At 55.3% G+C, this 15,237-nt stretch overlaps 1 long non-coding RNA gene and 1 other non-coding gene across 2 annotated transcripts; one reads left to right on the top strand and one right to left on the bottom strand.

Moving 5' to 3' along the window:
- Positions 1 to 6,874: 6,874 nt before the first annotated feature.
- On the bottom strand, positions 6,875 to 11,040 carry LOC125618824. The gene is made up of 2 exons (XR_007350211.1): positions 8,340 to 11,040; positions 6,875 to 8,160 (listed from the first exon to the last, which is right to left on the bottom strand). It is a non-coding gene; the product is annotated as an uncharacterized LOC125618824 (long non-coding RNA).
- Positions 11,041 to 13,039: 1,999 nt separating this feature from the next.
- On the top strand, positions 13,040 to 13,112 carry Trnaa-agc. Its single transcript has one exon. It is a non-coding gene; the product is annotated as a tRNA-Ala (tRNA).
- The last annotated feature ends 2,125 nt before the right edge of the window (positions 13,113 to 15,237 follow it).

The following is a 15,237-nucleotide window of genomic DNA, read 5'->3' as shown; positions in this document are numbered from 1 at the left end:
GCTACTGGCCTGAGAGGCATGACAGAGAAAGGCTGCAGCCCAGACACCTGCCTGTCCCCTGGGACCTCTCTGCTTGCCCAGCTGAGGTCATCAGATCATTGGTTGGAAGCTCTTCCCTTACCTTCCAGTCCAGCAGCACTTTACAGTTTACAAAGGAAGCTTCTCCACTCCCAGCAGTGTGTCTGAGCTCAGAACTTCTTTAGGGAGGAGGGAAGCAGCCTGCCCAAGGCCCCACCACTGGCAAGAGACAGGCAGGGATGAGGACCCACAAGAAGCCTATTACCTCTGCCCCCAGCCTGGCAAGTACACCCACCCTGAGGTCAACACACCCAGTGACTCTGGCAGGCCCTGTACAGTGTCTCTTTAATCAGGAGGCAAACAAGACATCCACAACGACCCCTCCCTTCTATCCCAGAAGTCCCTCCTTGCCTCTGCTCAGTCCTCCGTGGAGCCTGGTCGTCTATGGGCCTCCAGGAGCCGGGTGGGAGGAGGGGGATGTCAGGCCTGGCACCAGGGCTGGCCAGTCAGAGGCCAGTGACCACAGAGCTGCTCACGTCCGCACATATTTGAGCATCCACATGCTCCGGGGCCAGAGCCCTCTGTCCCTCCACTGGAGGCCTTCTGTGCTCAGCCAATAGTGACCCAAGAACTCTGGCTGGCCTACCCTTGCACCAGACCTCAGCAGAGAGGCATGCAGAAGCCCGTGTCTCCCAAGCCTCCCAGGCCCTGCCCTGCCCCAGGCATGCGCAGGCAGAGGACATGCACACTCCAGACTTGACCTCTTGAGGCTGTTGCCCCGCCTGGGCTCCCTGCCACCCCTGCAGCCTGCAGGGCCTGAGCCCTGGACTCTTCCCCACACCCCTCCTCCGTCCTCTGCATGTGCCTCTGTTGTGGCCCAGTCTCACCTGCAGACCCTGTGAGATGCCCCATGAAGCTCCCCTGATGGAGGTTGCTAGGAGGAAATACCCAACAGTGGGATCCAGGCACAGGGTTATGCTTACGTAATGTGGCAGGGACTGTCCAGTTGTTCCCAGAGGGAGGGGACAGTCTTTACTTGGTACTAGTAGCTAAAGAGATTTTTGCATCTCTCCATATCCTTAACAACCCCCGGCTTCATCTCTTCTAACGGGCAGAGGGACTTCAGTCAGTTTGACCCAGAGTGTCTCTTCCTAAATGCACAGTGGGGGGCTGTCACCACCCTCCTAGCCAGGAACTGCGGAATGGGACTGCGTTTGGACATCGGGTTTTTAAAAGAAGCCTGGGTTAAAATGAGGTCATTAGGCGGGTCTCAAACCAACACCGCTCGGATGCCCATGAGAAGAGATGAGGATGCAGACTCCGGGGGAGACCCAACGCCCAGCCTCAGCCTTGCAGCCTCCAGAACCGTGAGAAATAAAGGCGAAGCCACCAGCCGCGGAGCTTGGTTAGGGGAGCCCCAGCCAGAGAACAGAGCTACTCACAATATTGACCTGGATGCCAACCAATCGGGAGACAGGGGCGGGGCTCCCTGTGATTATTCCGACCAATCAGAAGAGCTGGGGCGGAGCTCCCCATGATTATGCCGACCAATCAGAAGAGTGGAGGCCTTGCTTCTGTAAGCGGGTCTGCACCCTCCAGCTGCCCAGCCCAGGAATTCTCTGACATGTCCTGGGGCCGCAGGGATGTAGCCATTTCTAGATGGGTCTCCAGGAAAAAGGGCCAGAGGCGAGGAGTGAGGCACTAAACTGTACTTGGGGGCTGCAAGTCGTGAGAGAGAGAAGGGAAGACGCAGTGTGATGGGTAGGGAGGACAGTCTGTGGGTTACAGCTCTGAGGGAAAGCCGCTCCCCAGGGGTGTGCACTCTGCTGAGGAGAGAGAGAATTCAGGCCCTAACTCCTCCACCCCATCTGATGGGCCACCTGGGTACTCGAGGGCCACTTAAGAAGCTGATCCTCTGGGGTGGTGTTTCACCAAGGTCCAAAAGTGTGGAAGGGTGCTGTCTTGGCCTATTTTTCTGTTGCTATAACTGAATGCCACAGACTGGCTAATTTATTAGGAAAAGAGGTTCATTTGGTTCATGGTTCTGAAGGCTGAGAAGCTCAAGATCTGGTGGCCACGTCTGGTGAATTCTTCCTGATAGTGGGGACTCTTTGTAGGCCACAGGGCACCACAAGGCAAGATAGACCGGCCAACCAGGTCTCTTCCCTTCTCATAAATGCACAATCCCATTGGATCAGGGTCCTACCCAGGTGGCCTCATTTAATCTTAATCACCCCTCTTAATGCCTCACAGTGCAGATTGAATTCCAACATGAGTTCAGGTGAGTCTACTTAAACTGTAATAGGTGGGGCATTGACCACAACAGGTGCCAACCCACAGGGGAGAATTTCAGCATGGCCCCGCCCAGATGGCCTATGCACCCTTTAGGTTTCTTCAACAAGTCTCCTGATTGTCCTGGGTTGAATAGCTTGCCTTCAAGTCCATGTCCTCCTGGGACCTCGGAATGTGGCATTATCTGGCTAAAGACTCTTTGCGGGTAAAATTGGTCAAGTTAAGAAGAGGTGGTACTGGCCAGGTGGGTGGCACAGGCCTGTTACCCTAGCAACTCAGGACGCTGAGGCAGGAGAGTCGCAAGTTGGTATCCCCCAAGGGTGGCTTGTGGCTAAAGGCCAGCTTGCCAGGGTGACACTATGGGGAGTGTGGGCCCTTTGGGAGGTGGGGCCCCCCATGGCAGGTCCTCAGGTCATTGGGGCCACAAGATAGTTCTTGTGCAAGCCCTTGGGTTCTCACGGGAAGATGTTATAGAAGGAGCAAGCCTGCCAGACACGATGGGGCACACCTGTCATCCCAGCAACTCAGGAGGCTGAGGCAGGAGGATCTTGAGTTCAAGGCCAGCCTCAGCAACTTAGCGAGACCTTCAGCAATTTAGCAAGACCTGTCTCAAAACTAAAAGGACTGGGGTTATAGCTCAGTGGTAAAGTGCCCCTGGGTGCCCAAGTATCAAAAATAAATACATAAATAAAAAGGAATAAGCCCTCCCCCACCTATCCTCTTTCTCCCTGCTCCTGGCATGGGACTGCTTACTCCTCCACATGCTCCCATCATGATGTGCTGCCATCCACCACCCTCCCCAGGGGTCAAACAAGGGCTGCCTGATCTTTGACTTAGAGCTTCCCAAACTGTGGGCTAAATGAACCTTTTCTCTTTATAAAGTTAACACTACTGGCATTTTAATATAGTCTCACAAAGCAGGTGCACCAGGAATCACTGTCTTAACAGCTTTGGACAGGTCTCTTTCCAGCCTGTTTTCTAATGTTACATTTGGGAGTCCTCAATTACTAGAAATGCTTACTTTTCACACAGACATATCATCAATGTTTTGTCCATGATTCGTGCTTTGGGTTCTGGTTTAAACATCTTCTGCTTTTGGCATTGGTTTTGGAGATTCTCCCTTTACATTCACGTGCCTGGCCCAAGAGGGGCACAGTTTTCTTTTTCAAGAAAAGTGTGACTCCCTGGCTGCCCTGAAACTCTCCCCCCAAAGCCATGTCCCCCCTCATTGCTGACCTGCAGGATCTCGTCACAGAGCATCCTGGACAGCCTGTCATGGTTATGCCGGCCCAGAGCCGAGGACCAGCCCAGCACAGCCTGGGTCTCAAAGTGTGTCCTCAGCTGACTGCTCCAAAGGCCATGGAGTGAGCCCTGAGGGCCAGCAGCGGCAGCAGCCTGGAGACCTCTGCTGTGGCTATGTCTCCAGAGAGGAGGAGTGGAAGGAGGGAGGAGGAGGGAAGGACAGATCCTGTGGGTTGGGCTGCTGGGGGGGCCAAGGGAGAAGCGCTTGGGCAAATTCAGGCTCATTTTTAAGATACTTGCTCTGCGGAGCCTGGAGAGATCCTCCTCAGTACCTCGGATGCCCAGCGGGCTCCGTGGCTCCCATGATGCTTTGTGGGAGGAAGGCCCTTGGGGGTCCATGGAGGGCTGTGGTGTGGACCAGACACCTGTGCAGTGCCCGAGCTGTGGGGACAAGGGTCCTTGAGCTCCACCCCAGTAGTCCCAGGTCAGCCTCAGGCATCCACGAGCCAAGAGATGCAGGGCTCCTGGCCACTGCATCTAGGTCTGAGGGCCATAAGGTGCTCCTGACAGCCAGGTGACCCTGCCACAGGTGCGGATGTTATGGACAGTGTGGCCCAGATGTCACAGTGCCCACAGGGAGCACCAGTCCTCCACCCCTGGCTACCTGTGCCGTTTCTGAGTCTAGCTCTGTTGGGAAATAAGCCCAAATCACGTCCCTGAGCAGGCTCCTGTGGACACCCTCAAGTCATCTGTCCTGAGCCTGCAGGATGTCCCTGATTCCATCCAGTTGTCCCATCCTGGCCTCTCTCTGTGGACGTTGCTCTGTGTGTGTGCGCACGCGCGTGTGCATTTGTGTATGTAGGGGTGTGTGTGTGTGTGTGTGCATGCTTATGTGTGCATGTGTGGGCATGGGCGTGCATGCATGTGCATGTGTGTGCATGTGTGCATGTGCGTGTGTGTGCATGTGCGTGTGTGTGCATGTGTGCTTCTTCCTCCCTTGGTGTGTACCTGGACAGGCCTCAGGTGCTTTCTGGAACCAGGTGGATTCTGATGAATTCCCTGAACCATTCCTGCCATGCACCTGCTTAGGGCCACCCCCTTTCCACTTGTCTGGATGCACCTGGGCTTCCCTCGATGACTGGAATGAAGAGCAAGGGAGGATGGACAGACCCTGAGAAGAGCTGGACCAGCCCCCTGCTGGAGCAGGCCCCTCCGGGCATTCCTGAGGAGTGGGCACCTCCTCCAGGCCCAGCCTGCTGCTCCCTGGGAAGCTTGAGCTACCTGTTTCTTTGGCTCACTCAGCAAATCCTGAACAAGTCTCGAAGACAGAGCACTGAGCAGAGAGGGCCCTGTCTAAAGGAGCTTCCTCTCTGGTTGACAGCTCCGCACTGACCAGCCAGAAGAGGGAGAGATCCTCTGAGTTGAGTAAGAGCTCCTGGGGGATGAGGGACATGGAGGGGACGGTGAAGGGCAGGCATGGGTTTGACTGCGGGAGGTATGGATGGGGAGAGTCGGGGGAGAATGTTCCAGACAGGCAATTGCATGCAAAGGCCCGCATTAGGGAAGCTCATGCACAATTCTAGTTTGAGGGTGTCTAGGTGTGGGAAGAAGTGGGTGGTGCTGAAGCTGAGCAGACAGGGGGTCCTCAGAGGGCAGCGTCGTCCCTAGCCAGGCTGGGCAAGCTGACCCTCGCTGTTATGAGGCCCCGTTTCTCTGGGGTAGCCAGGAAGAGGCTGTGACGGCGCAGGTTGCTTACAAGCTTCTGAGCTCAGGTGCCTGCAGGAGACTCTCCCAGGAGAGGAGGCTTCCCTGAGGCGTGTCACTCAGGCCTGACCACACTGGAGGTCAGGGTTCTGGGTGTGGAGTAACAGCAGGAGCCCAGAAGAGGACTTGATTGGCCAGGGAGAGGGTCAAGTGGACACAAGAGAGCATCCAAGGAGAGACCCCAAACCCATCATTTCAGATGCAGATGGTGGGTGGGAGAGACAGACGTGATCAAGATTCGTCAACAAATATATGAAAAAATGTTCAACATCTCTAGCAATTAGAGAAATGTAAATTAAAACTACACTGAGATTCCATCTCACTTCAGTCAGAATTGCAATTATCAAGAATCCAGGTAACAATAAAATCTGGCAAAGATGTGGGGAAAATTACACTCATACAGTGCTGGCGGGACAGCAAATTGGTGCAACCACTCTGGAAAGCAGTGTGGAGATTCCTCAGAAAACTTCGAATGGAACCACCATTTGACCCAGTTATCCCACTCCTCGGCATATACCCAAAGGACTTAAAAATCAGCATACTACAGAAACGCAGCCACATCAATGTTTACAGCAGCTCAATTCACAATAGTAAAGCTATGGAACCAACCTAGGAGCCCTTCAATAGATGAATGGATAAAGAAAATGTAGTACATATACACAATGGAATACAACTCAGCCATAAAAAAAACAATGAAATTATGGCATTTTCTGGTACACGGATGGAACTGGCAACTATTATACTAAGTCAAATAAGCCAGTCTCCCCAAACCAATGACTGAATGTTCTTTTTGATATGCTGATGCTAACACACAATGTGGGGAGGGATAGAAGTTCAGTGGATCAGACAAGGGGGAATGAAGGGAAGGGAGTAGGGTGGGAACAGGAAAGACAGTAGAATGAATCGGACTCCTAGTTCATGTATGCATCCACAACCAGTGTAACTCTACACCATGTACGATCCCAAGAATGGGAAGTTACACTCCATGTGTGTTTCGGGTGTCAAGAGTCACTCCACTGTCATGCATATCTAAAAAGTGGCCAAGAGGCAAGAGAAGGAGGCAGGGTGCCAAGTGGAGGTGGGAGGGGCATCTCTGAGGGGCTGCTGAGATGCCCAGGGGCCTCTTTCTGCAGGCCTTCCTCTCCCCAGGTCCTGTTCACCTCCTCCTCTCTCCTTCTCCCCGGGGCCCTTCTCTTCCAAAAGCTTCAAAGAAGTGCCAGGAACCTGCCCCTCGTGCCTCCATTTCCCTGCGTGGGGCGGAGGGAACTGGGCAAAAGTGACCTGAGGGAAGGAGCAGGACAGGTCTGGGGCTCAGCGGTAGGCCTAGGTCAGAGCTCCAAGAGCAGCTGACCCAATCCCCAAACCCAGGACAGGCACTGACCCTTTAGTAAGTCTGTGTAATCATCCGTCACTTGCAGGCTCCCCATCCCATAGAACTTGCCCCGCATACTGGGCTCTGAGCTAAGATGGGGTCTTAGAGCCATGGTCTGGTGGAGGCACACGCCACAGTCCGGCTGGCCTGGGCGGGGGCGAGTGACAAGGAACTTGTGAAGATTGATACAGCGGGAGCCGCTTTATTGTAGGACAGCAAGGGTGTATATACATAACTGAATACACAGCTTGTTTCAATTAACATCATCCAGATACATCAATCAGTCATCAAGGAATCCTCATCATCTTAATTACACACAGCTTAACTTAATTAACATTATCTTGACACAGCAGTCAGTCATTAAGGAATCTCTATCATTTTAATGGCTGAAACCACTCCTCTTGGCAAAGCGCCAGGTGCCATCTTGACTTGTCTGGGGCTTTCAACAGGCACAGGTCTGCAGAGCGCCTCTGCTTGTGCTGGCAGGTGGGTGCTGCATAAGCTGCAGACCTCCTCTGCAGCCAGGAAGTGTTGCAGATCTTAATGGTGGACCGCGCCCTCCGGGGTTGCCGCAGACCCCAGCAGCTCTCCGCCCATCTTTCTTCTGGATTCTTATCTCCTGCATTCGAAAAATGAAATCTACAGAAGAGGATTTATTCGTATATGAAGATTCCCCACAGGGCGAGAGGGGACCCCACAGGGATTGCCATCTGAGTGTGCTAGTCCAGGGGTTTACAGAGCTCTTGGGTCAAGGCTACGGTCCAACTTATGCTAATCAGGGTTTGGAAAGTACTAATGCTATTGCACCCAGTGTATGCTAATCAGGGTTTGGAAAAACACTAGTTATTGGTCCAAATGTCCACTAACAGGGTTTGGAAAAGTACTGGCTATTGATTAACCCTTGAGCCGAGCTTCCATTCTGGTCTGCCTTATTTCCGAGTTCTACCAGCCTCCCGGGAGGTGGAGGTCAGTGAGTCTTGCATGCTCAGGGGTCCAAAGCTTCAGCGCTGCATGGAGCAGGTGTCTGCATGCACCAGGCCTGGATATCACCGCGGTATGAGAATCAGATCACAGTAGGGGTTTGTTTTAGGAGACACTTGGGGAGCCACTTGCAGCAATAGCGCAAGGCCCAGAGCCCCGTGGCACCATCAGCCCACAAAGTAACCAACCCTCTGGGCCACTGGAGCCTGTCACCGGCCCCCTCTGACCTCAGTCTCCTTCCCTGACATGTAACGACTCCCACATTCAAGCCCTTGGAGCCGAAGGCCCAGGTCCGGAAGTCTGACCGGGAGCTGTCAGCATGGAGGAGAAAGCACTGTTGGGTGCAGTGTTCAGTGTCACGGTGAAAACAGAAGCCACCTGCGTTTTCAACAGCAACAGGAGGGCCGTGTAAATGACAGGACGCAGCTGTGCTTTTTGAACAGGGTCTGTAAACGCAGACGTCGCAGGATACACTGCTGCTGGGACGTTGGCTGAGGCAGGGCAGGGAATGGAGCAGTGACTATGACCACGACCACATCACCAGCAAGCAAGGGTCGGACAGCTTGGGACCAGTGGGACATGGAAGTAGTGAGACTGCCAGGTCTCCCTCTGCCACCCAGAAGCCCGTCAATGTCACCCTAATGGCATAAGGGCCTTCGTGTGCACCTACCTGTAGGTTGGAAATAGGTCTCCAGTGTGCGTGAGCTGTGGGGACAGGTGACCTGCGGGCCACAGCTGCTTGGGCAAGGAAGCCAGGAGCCTTGTGGCGGCTTCCCAAGGTGCACCTGAGGTGAGGTACCCAGTGGGCAGAGCTCCCCAGGGCCAGCTTCCATGGACCCTAGTGAGCTCCCGGGAGCGAATCCTGCCCACATACAGGCCACTGAAAGGGACCAACGTGGATCAGCCCCCATTACAGAAACAGGGTCCTTTGAGGTGAATCACTGTCCCACAGATGGGAAAGGGGTCCTCTTCACTCAGGCCAGGCCTGGCCCAGGGCCCACTTCCTCCTTCTCTCCAACCTTGTCCCTCTGGGGGCAGCTCCCTCAGGTCCCCCACCCCCACACCACAGTTCCCAGGGACAAAGGAGGGGAAACCCCAGCTCCTGATCCCTCTGCACCTGGGAGGAAGTGGGAGGGGGGAAGGGCTGCAGGAGGCTGAGGGCTGCAGGAGCCCCCAGGTCAGTTTGCACCCGGGCTCTGGTCATGAGAGCCCCTGCTGTCCTGTGGCCTCCATTTGTCACACCCAGCTGTCCTCAGCTGCGTCTGGCCAGCAGTTCGCAGGGCCTGGAGAGCGACAGGCTGAGAAACAGGACAAGGCCTCACACCAAAGTGAGGGGTGAATCTCGCTCAGGGTCCCCAGCTCCATTTGTCCTCTCATCCAGGTCCCAGGCAGCACCTGAGTCCCACCCCAGTGGCCTCTGCCTCAGCACCTGCTGTCCTGGGGCCTCAGAGACAGAGAGACAGGCAGGCCGAGGAGCTTCCGCAGACAGGCCGAAGAACCTGTCCTGAGGGTCTGTGCCTTTCTCCAACGCAGGTCCTCAATCCGCCTCATGCCACCAGTCCCCGCACGTGAGACGAACCTCACTGCACAAAAACGTCCTCTGTGGGTCCTGTTAGGGTGAGGCTCTCCACCAGCTGCTGGTGGTTCTCAGTGTGGGAGAGACAGACAGACAGACAGCTGAGAAGGGGCAGGATGGAGTGTGTACCCAGGCCCAGGAGTGGAACCCGGGGGCCAGCAAAGGCCTCCCAGAGCCAGGAGCCTGGAAGGGCCCAGCACAGACCAGGCAGGGAGGAAGGCCCAGCAGGGGACTGGCTTCAAGTCCCCAGGCATGCTGTGCCCTGGCCCCTGCTTTCCCTTCACTCTGTGAGGTCTGTGTGGCCATCTCAGTTCACAGGTGAGAAAACCGAGTGTCCCGACAGGCGTCTGTACCCTGCAGCTGAGCTCGCTCCTTCCTGGGCACATCACAGTCCAGCTGAGTCCAGGGGGTGACTCAGGGACCAGGCTCCATCTGTCCTCTGGTGCCACGGTCTTTGCCCTGTGGCCTTCAAGGTGGCTGCAAAAGGGAAACTGAGGGGAGACGTTCTGGGCCGGGTGGCAGTGGGGCGACTCTCTTCACCATTTCTACCAGCTGGCTCCTCCCTGGTAGAGGGGGCTGGGAATGGGGTCCAATAGGTGGTCCTGACCGAGACCCTGGGAATATCAGGGGCTGCTGGCTGGCCCATCCCTGGGCCTGTGTCCTCAGTCTGAGGCTACCGCCTGCCACACACCAGCTTGGGGACCTGGCAAGGAACGTTGGTGGCATCTGGGCTTTGTCCTGTGGGCAGTCAGGAGCCGCTAACCAGCCTTAATCAGGGAAGTGCCTCGGGCTAGTCTGGGCTTAGAAGAGATAAGGCTGTCTCCCAGGGAACCAGGAGCGAAGGCCGTGGGGGGCAGCCAAGGAAAACAGCCCCGGAGCTTGTCCCCGTGACTCAGAGCTGAGCCCTGGACCCTCCAGGGCTGTCCCCCTCTGTCCCAGCCCATCATGAAAGCTCAGCCACCTGCACTGTCCCTGCAGGGACACTAGGCAGAACATGCCCACCCCACCCCAGGGGACAGCTGAGGAAGGCCACCCCGACTCTGGGCAGCGGTCTGCAGGGCAGACGTGGGGCCTTGCCAGCAGGGACAGGGGACCCACAACCCCAGCAGGCTTCTCAGGGCAGGGCCCTGCCTGGTAGAGCCATCTGGGAGACCAGGAGGTCAGCAGCTTCTGAGAATCTGCCCAGGTGCCTGCAGGGCCCAGGCCCTGGAGCTAGGCCCTGAGTCTCTGGCAGGTGCCCAGGGGTGGGCCAGGAGCAGGGCGAGGGCGCCCTTCCCCAGGGTAGAGCGTGGCGGGCAGGTGAGGATGAGGCCCTGGGTCTTGGCTCTTCCCTGGCTGGAGAGGACGTCCAGAGGCCCATGAGCCCAGGTGCGTGGGCACCATGCTTCCTGGATGTCTCCTGAGACCCTCCACGCTGCCTGGGGATACCTCTCCCTCTCCGTCTCCTCCAGGCCCTTCCACACTTGGCAAGGGCACCTGGGGGTTCCCCCCACCCTCCTGACCCTGAAAGCTGCTGGCTCTCATCCTTGCTCCCCATCGAAGGTCACCCAGGTAACTCCAGAGACCCCCATGACAGCGGCCCCCTTCCTGGTGCTGGCTTCGGTGTCAGAGCTCACCTCGCTCCTTCCCCTCATTCTCATGAGCCTGTGAGAACTGTGCCCACCCCAACCACAGAGGACGGACTGCTGCCCAGAGAGGGGAGGGAGCTTGCCTGAAGTCACACAGCAACTCCATGTAGGGTCAGACTACGAACTCATGGGTCTGTCATGCAAGAATTTCTGCCTCTTCCCTCCCCCTTGCTCACCTCCTTTCCACCCCCAGACTCCACTCCCCCTCCTGCAGCTTCCCCCTGCCCCCTTACCTGGGCAGAAGAGCTCAGGCCCAATAAGTCGCCGTAAATATCATGATGGGGCTCCTTGGGGGACATCCGTGTTTGTGGACAGAGCTGCCCCTCTGGCCGTTGTCCAGGGGAAGGAACCTAGAGTAGCTTCAAGGACACCACACTTCCATCTAGGGGGGGCTGCTCCCCTGAACCTGAGGACCTGACCACACCCCACCACCCCCGTACACACCCTCCTGGCCCAGGCAGATGTGGCCCTGAGGGAATGGCATTTGCAGGAAGATGGGCAGGGCTTTGACTAGGAAGGAGGCCTATAATCTCAGCAGCTCAGGAGGATCGTGAGTTCAAAGCCAGCCTCAGCAATTTAGCAAAGCCCTGAGCAACTCAGTGAGACCCTGTCTCTCAATAAAATACAAAATAGGGCTGGGGATGTGGCTCAGTGGTCCAGTGCCCCTGAGTTCAATCCCTGGTACCAAAAAAAAAAAAAAAAACCAACCAGGAGCAAGAGAGATGGGGAGCTGTTGGGAGGCCCGGGGAGCCTTAGTGAGACTCTGCTCACGACGGGCACTTGGTCTATGAGGGCACTGCCAGCAAGCCTGTGCCTAGGTGAAGATTGCAAGTGTGTTATTCCTTGTTTTGTGTGTGCCGGTGGCGCAGCAGGGGATGGGAGTGACTGAGGATTGAAGTCAGTGCTCTACCCCAGGGCTACATCCCCAGCCCATCTTATTTTAAGACCGGGCCTCACTAAGTTGCCGAGGCTGGCCTCAAATTTGCAATCCTCCTGCCTCAGGATCCCAAGCCACTGGGATTCCAGGCATGCGCCACTGCATATTTTATTCTTTCACAGACAGCTTCCGTCCCTCTCTCTGGGTGTCATCCTAGGGGCAGAGGATCAGGCAGTTCTCTGGCAGAAATGGCCCCCGTGGCACTAGTCCTGCTAGGGACAGTCCAGGGGAGAGGCAGCCTGTGGAGTCAGGGACCTGGGTGTGCATCCTGCCCTCTAGAGCTGTGTGTCCCTGGGCCAGTGTCCCTCCTCTCTCAGCTTCTGTCTGTAAACGGTGGCCCGGGCAGCCTTGTGGGCTGGTTGAGGGTCCCACGCATAGAGCACACGCCTCCCCTGGGCGCCTGGCAACCTGGCACTCCCCTGCGCCTGCAGAGCCCAAGCGCCTTATGGGCATCTCCGCCTTCTACTTGCCATGGCCTCTCAGTCACTTTGGAAAGATGGGACTCTTTTGTCTTGGTTTCTACAGCGGATCCTCCGATCCTCGATTAACCGCCACTTTTTTTTTTTTAAATAATGCTGGGGAATCTTGCACCTGCTGAGCGTGAACCTCCCCACCGAGCCCCACCAGGCCCCAACCGTCCACATTTCTTTTTTTTTTATACCAACTCTTATTAGCAAAGAAATAGAATAAACTTCTTGACTTTATGCCCCCCCAAAAGTAGTTTTCCCATAAGAAAGGGGGAATATATAAAATGTGCAAAGACAATCCAGAATCAGAACAAAATTACAACGAACAAAGACTCGTTTTCCATTGGCCTGTCAATCACAGAACACTTACACAATTATATAAAAACTAAACCTGCCTACAGTTAGAAATACATCTTACCTTGCCATGGGGCCAAAGCACTTGAAAATGGATAGAGAAAAAAAATGTTACTAATTGACTTAAAAAAAAAAACACCACCTATCAAACTCAGGCGCTATTGCTTAACGAGTTCAGTTACCGCTCTGCATAATAATGTCTCAGTCAACAATGGACCCGTACACAATGGTGATCTCATAACATTGTAATGGAGTTAAAAATTCCTGTCACGTAATAAACGCATAACTGAAGAAGAGGCAAGAGAGAAGAAATTGCCGAAGGAAAAGGAGAACGCCCCAAGAAAACTCGGTGAAAGGTTTAGTGGAAATTTTTGCAGACCTCAACGAGCTCCTTTAAAAGTTTGAGGCTGTGGCTGTGGCTCAGTGGTAGAGCGCTCGCCTAGCACGTGCGAGGCCCTGGGTTCGATCCTCAGCACCACATAAAAATAAATAAATAAAGATATTGTGTCCAACTAAAAAATAAATATTAAAAAAAAAGTTTGAAAATAGCACCAGGCTTGGTGGCACACACCTGTAATCCCAGCACCTTCAGAGGCAGAGGCCGAGGCAGGAGGATTGCAAATTGGAGGTCAGCCTCAGCAACTTGATGAGACTCTGTCTCAAAATTAAAAATAAAGAGGGCTGGGGATGTGGCTCAGTGGTAAAATGCCCTGGATTCAATCCTTGGTACCTCATAAGATAAAAGCTTGAAAACATGGACCCCAATTCCAAAAGGTTTGAATCAATGGGATTGTTCATGCTGCCTTTTCTGCCTTCAGGCAAATCTATAATGAAAAAAAAAAGAAGCAAACCTCAGTGACTGTATTTCTAAAAAGAGAGACCCCTTCTCGAGAAGAGCCTCTGGCAGTCCTTCAGGAGAGTTCTAGAAGAAGCCGGTGTCATGGAGACGATACTGCCCCGTGCAGTGCAGGCTGATATGTGCTCGCATCTTGGTCTTTAATAAAATAAGTGAAAGGAAGAAAGATCAGAGAAAGAAGATACTTTCACATAGGTGTAAATTTCCAGAATTCCATGCTTTTATACAGGTGTACAGCATTCAAATTTTTACATTTCTAAACCGGAGACCATCCCCAGATGCTGAGGCTAACAGCTGTGAAATCATCTTTCTTCTTTGGTACTGGGGATTGAACCCAGGGACACGTAATCACTGACCCACATCCCAGCCCTCTTTAGTTTTTATTTTGAAACAAGATCTGGCTAAGTTGCTTGGGGCCTAAGTTGCTGAGGCTGGCCTTGAATTTGCCATCCTCCTGCCTCAGCCTCCCCAGGCTCAGAGGTTACAGGCGGGCCACCACGCCTGGCCTATGAAGTCACCTTTGATGTTGTCTCGTGGCTAAAAGGCTCACCCAGCTCTGGCAAGTCCCTTACCCAGAGGTTCCTTCACCCCATCCTCTCTGTGCTCAGGGTCAGGACCAGAGCCTGCCCATGGCCAGCGTCCACTCTGTGTGAGCCACAGGGCACAGGGTGGGGTTCCTGCCCTCAAAGAGCTTCCACTCGAACACAAGAGGCTGACTTGGGGGACCCTCACCATGACCCTGGGGTGGACAGGGGCAGGGAGAAGCCCGTCAGGGAGACGCTTCCAGAAGACGTCAGTGATAAAAGGATCCACGTGACGCTGAAGGGACAAGCGTCCCAGGCACAGGGAACAGCAGGGGCAGGAAGGAGGCCAGGCTTCTCCAGGGGAGAAAACGCACTGTCAGCCCAAACCAGGCCGAGAGGGCAGGAGGACAGACACACGGGCCCGGGAGGGAGTCGGGGGTCCAGAGAGACCCACGTTGGAGTCATCGATTTCCCACACGCCAGCGGGGCCCCGGTGACCCAGGCCCAGGGAGGAGGGACGGTGCTGTGACCTGTGGCTGCAGAGCTGAGCGGCAGCGGGTCCCGGGCCTCCCCACCCAGAGCTCAGAAGCCTCCTCAGAATGCTGCCCTGATGGGAGGTGACCGTGTCCTTTCAAAGTCCTGAAAGGACATCCCGCCCGGGGACCCAGGAGGGCAGGAGAGTCCACCTGAGGTCTTCGGGGAGTGGGCAAGAGGGGTGGGAAGGACGCAGGACGCACGCTCAGCTCAGAGGCACCTGAAGAAGCAGGGACCTGATGGGGGACACACTCTGTCACCAGGATACGGGGTCCAGTTCAGGCGGAGGAGGGTCTTGGAGAATGAGCTGCTTCCCTCAGAGGGAACAGAAAGATCCAGAAGGAGAGGGGTCCAGGGTAGGCAGCCGGACAGAGCAGGTCCTGGCAGTCCTGTGTGGCCACGGGCCCTGATCAGTCCCCAGACCTGCAGCTGCTAGAGGGGGGACAGGGCTCACCTCCCAGACCCCTCCTGGGGGTCTCCGCCTGCCACCAAGCCTGCAGGGCCCTCAGGAACCAGGGAAGGAGGAGGGAGGGCCGGGGAGCGCAGCAGGACCTGGTGCTGTGGTCCCCACCCTCCTTGTCCCCGTGGTCCCTTCCCCTGGCCTGAAGAGGCTTCTGTCCATGAGTCTGAGTTGTTAAAAATAACCTGCCTCTTCATCATCCCGACAGCCACGCTCTGGGACAGTGTGTTCC

The sequence above is a fragment of the Marmota marmota genome, unplaced genomic scaffold (assembly GCF_001458135.2).
Source record: "Marmota marmota marmota unplaced genomic scaffold, marMar, whole genome shotgun sequence".
Lineage (NCBI taxonomy): Eukaryota > Metazoa > Chordata > Mammalia > Rodentia > Sciuridae > Marmota > Marmota marmota.
Note: the sequence above shows the minus strand (reverse complement) of the source record. Positions and strands in the feature narration are given on the sequence as shown.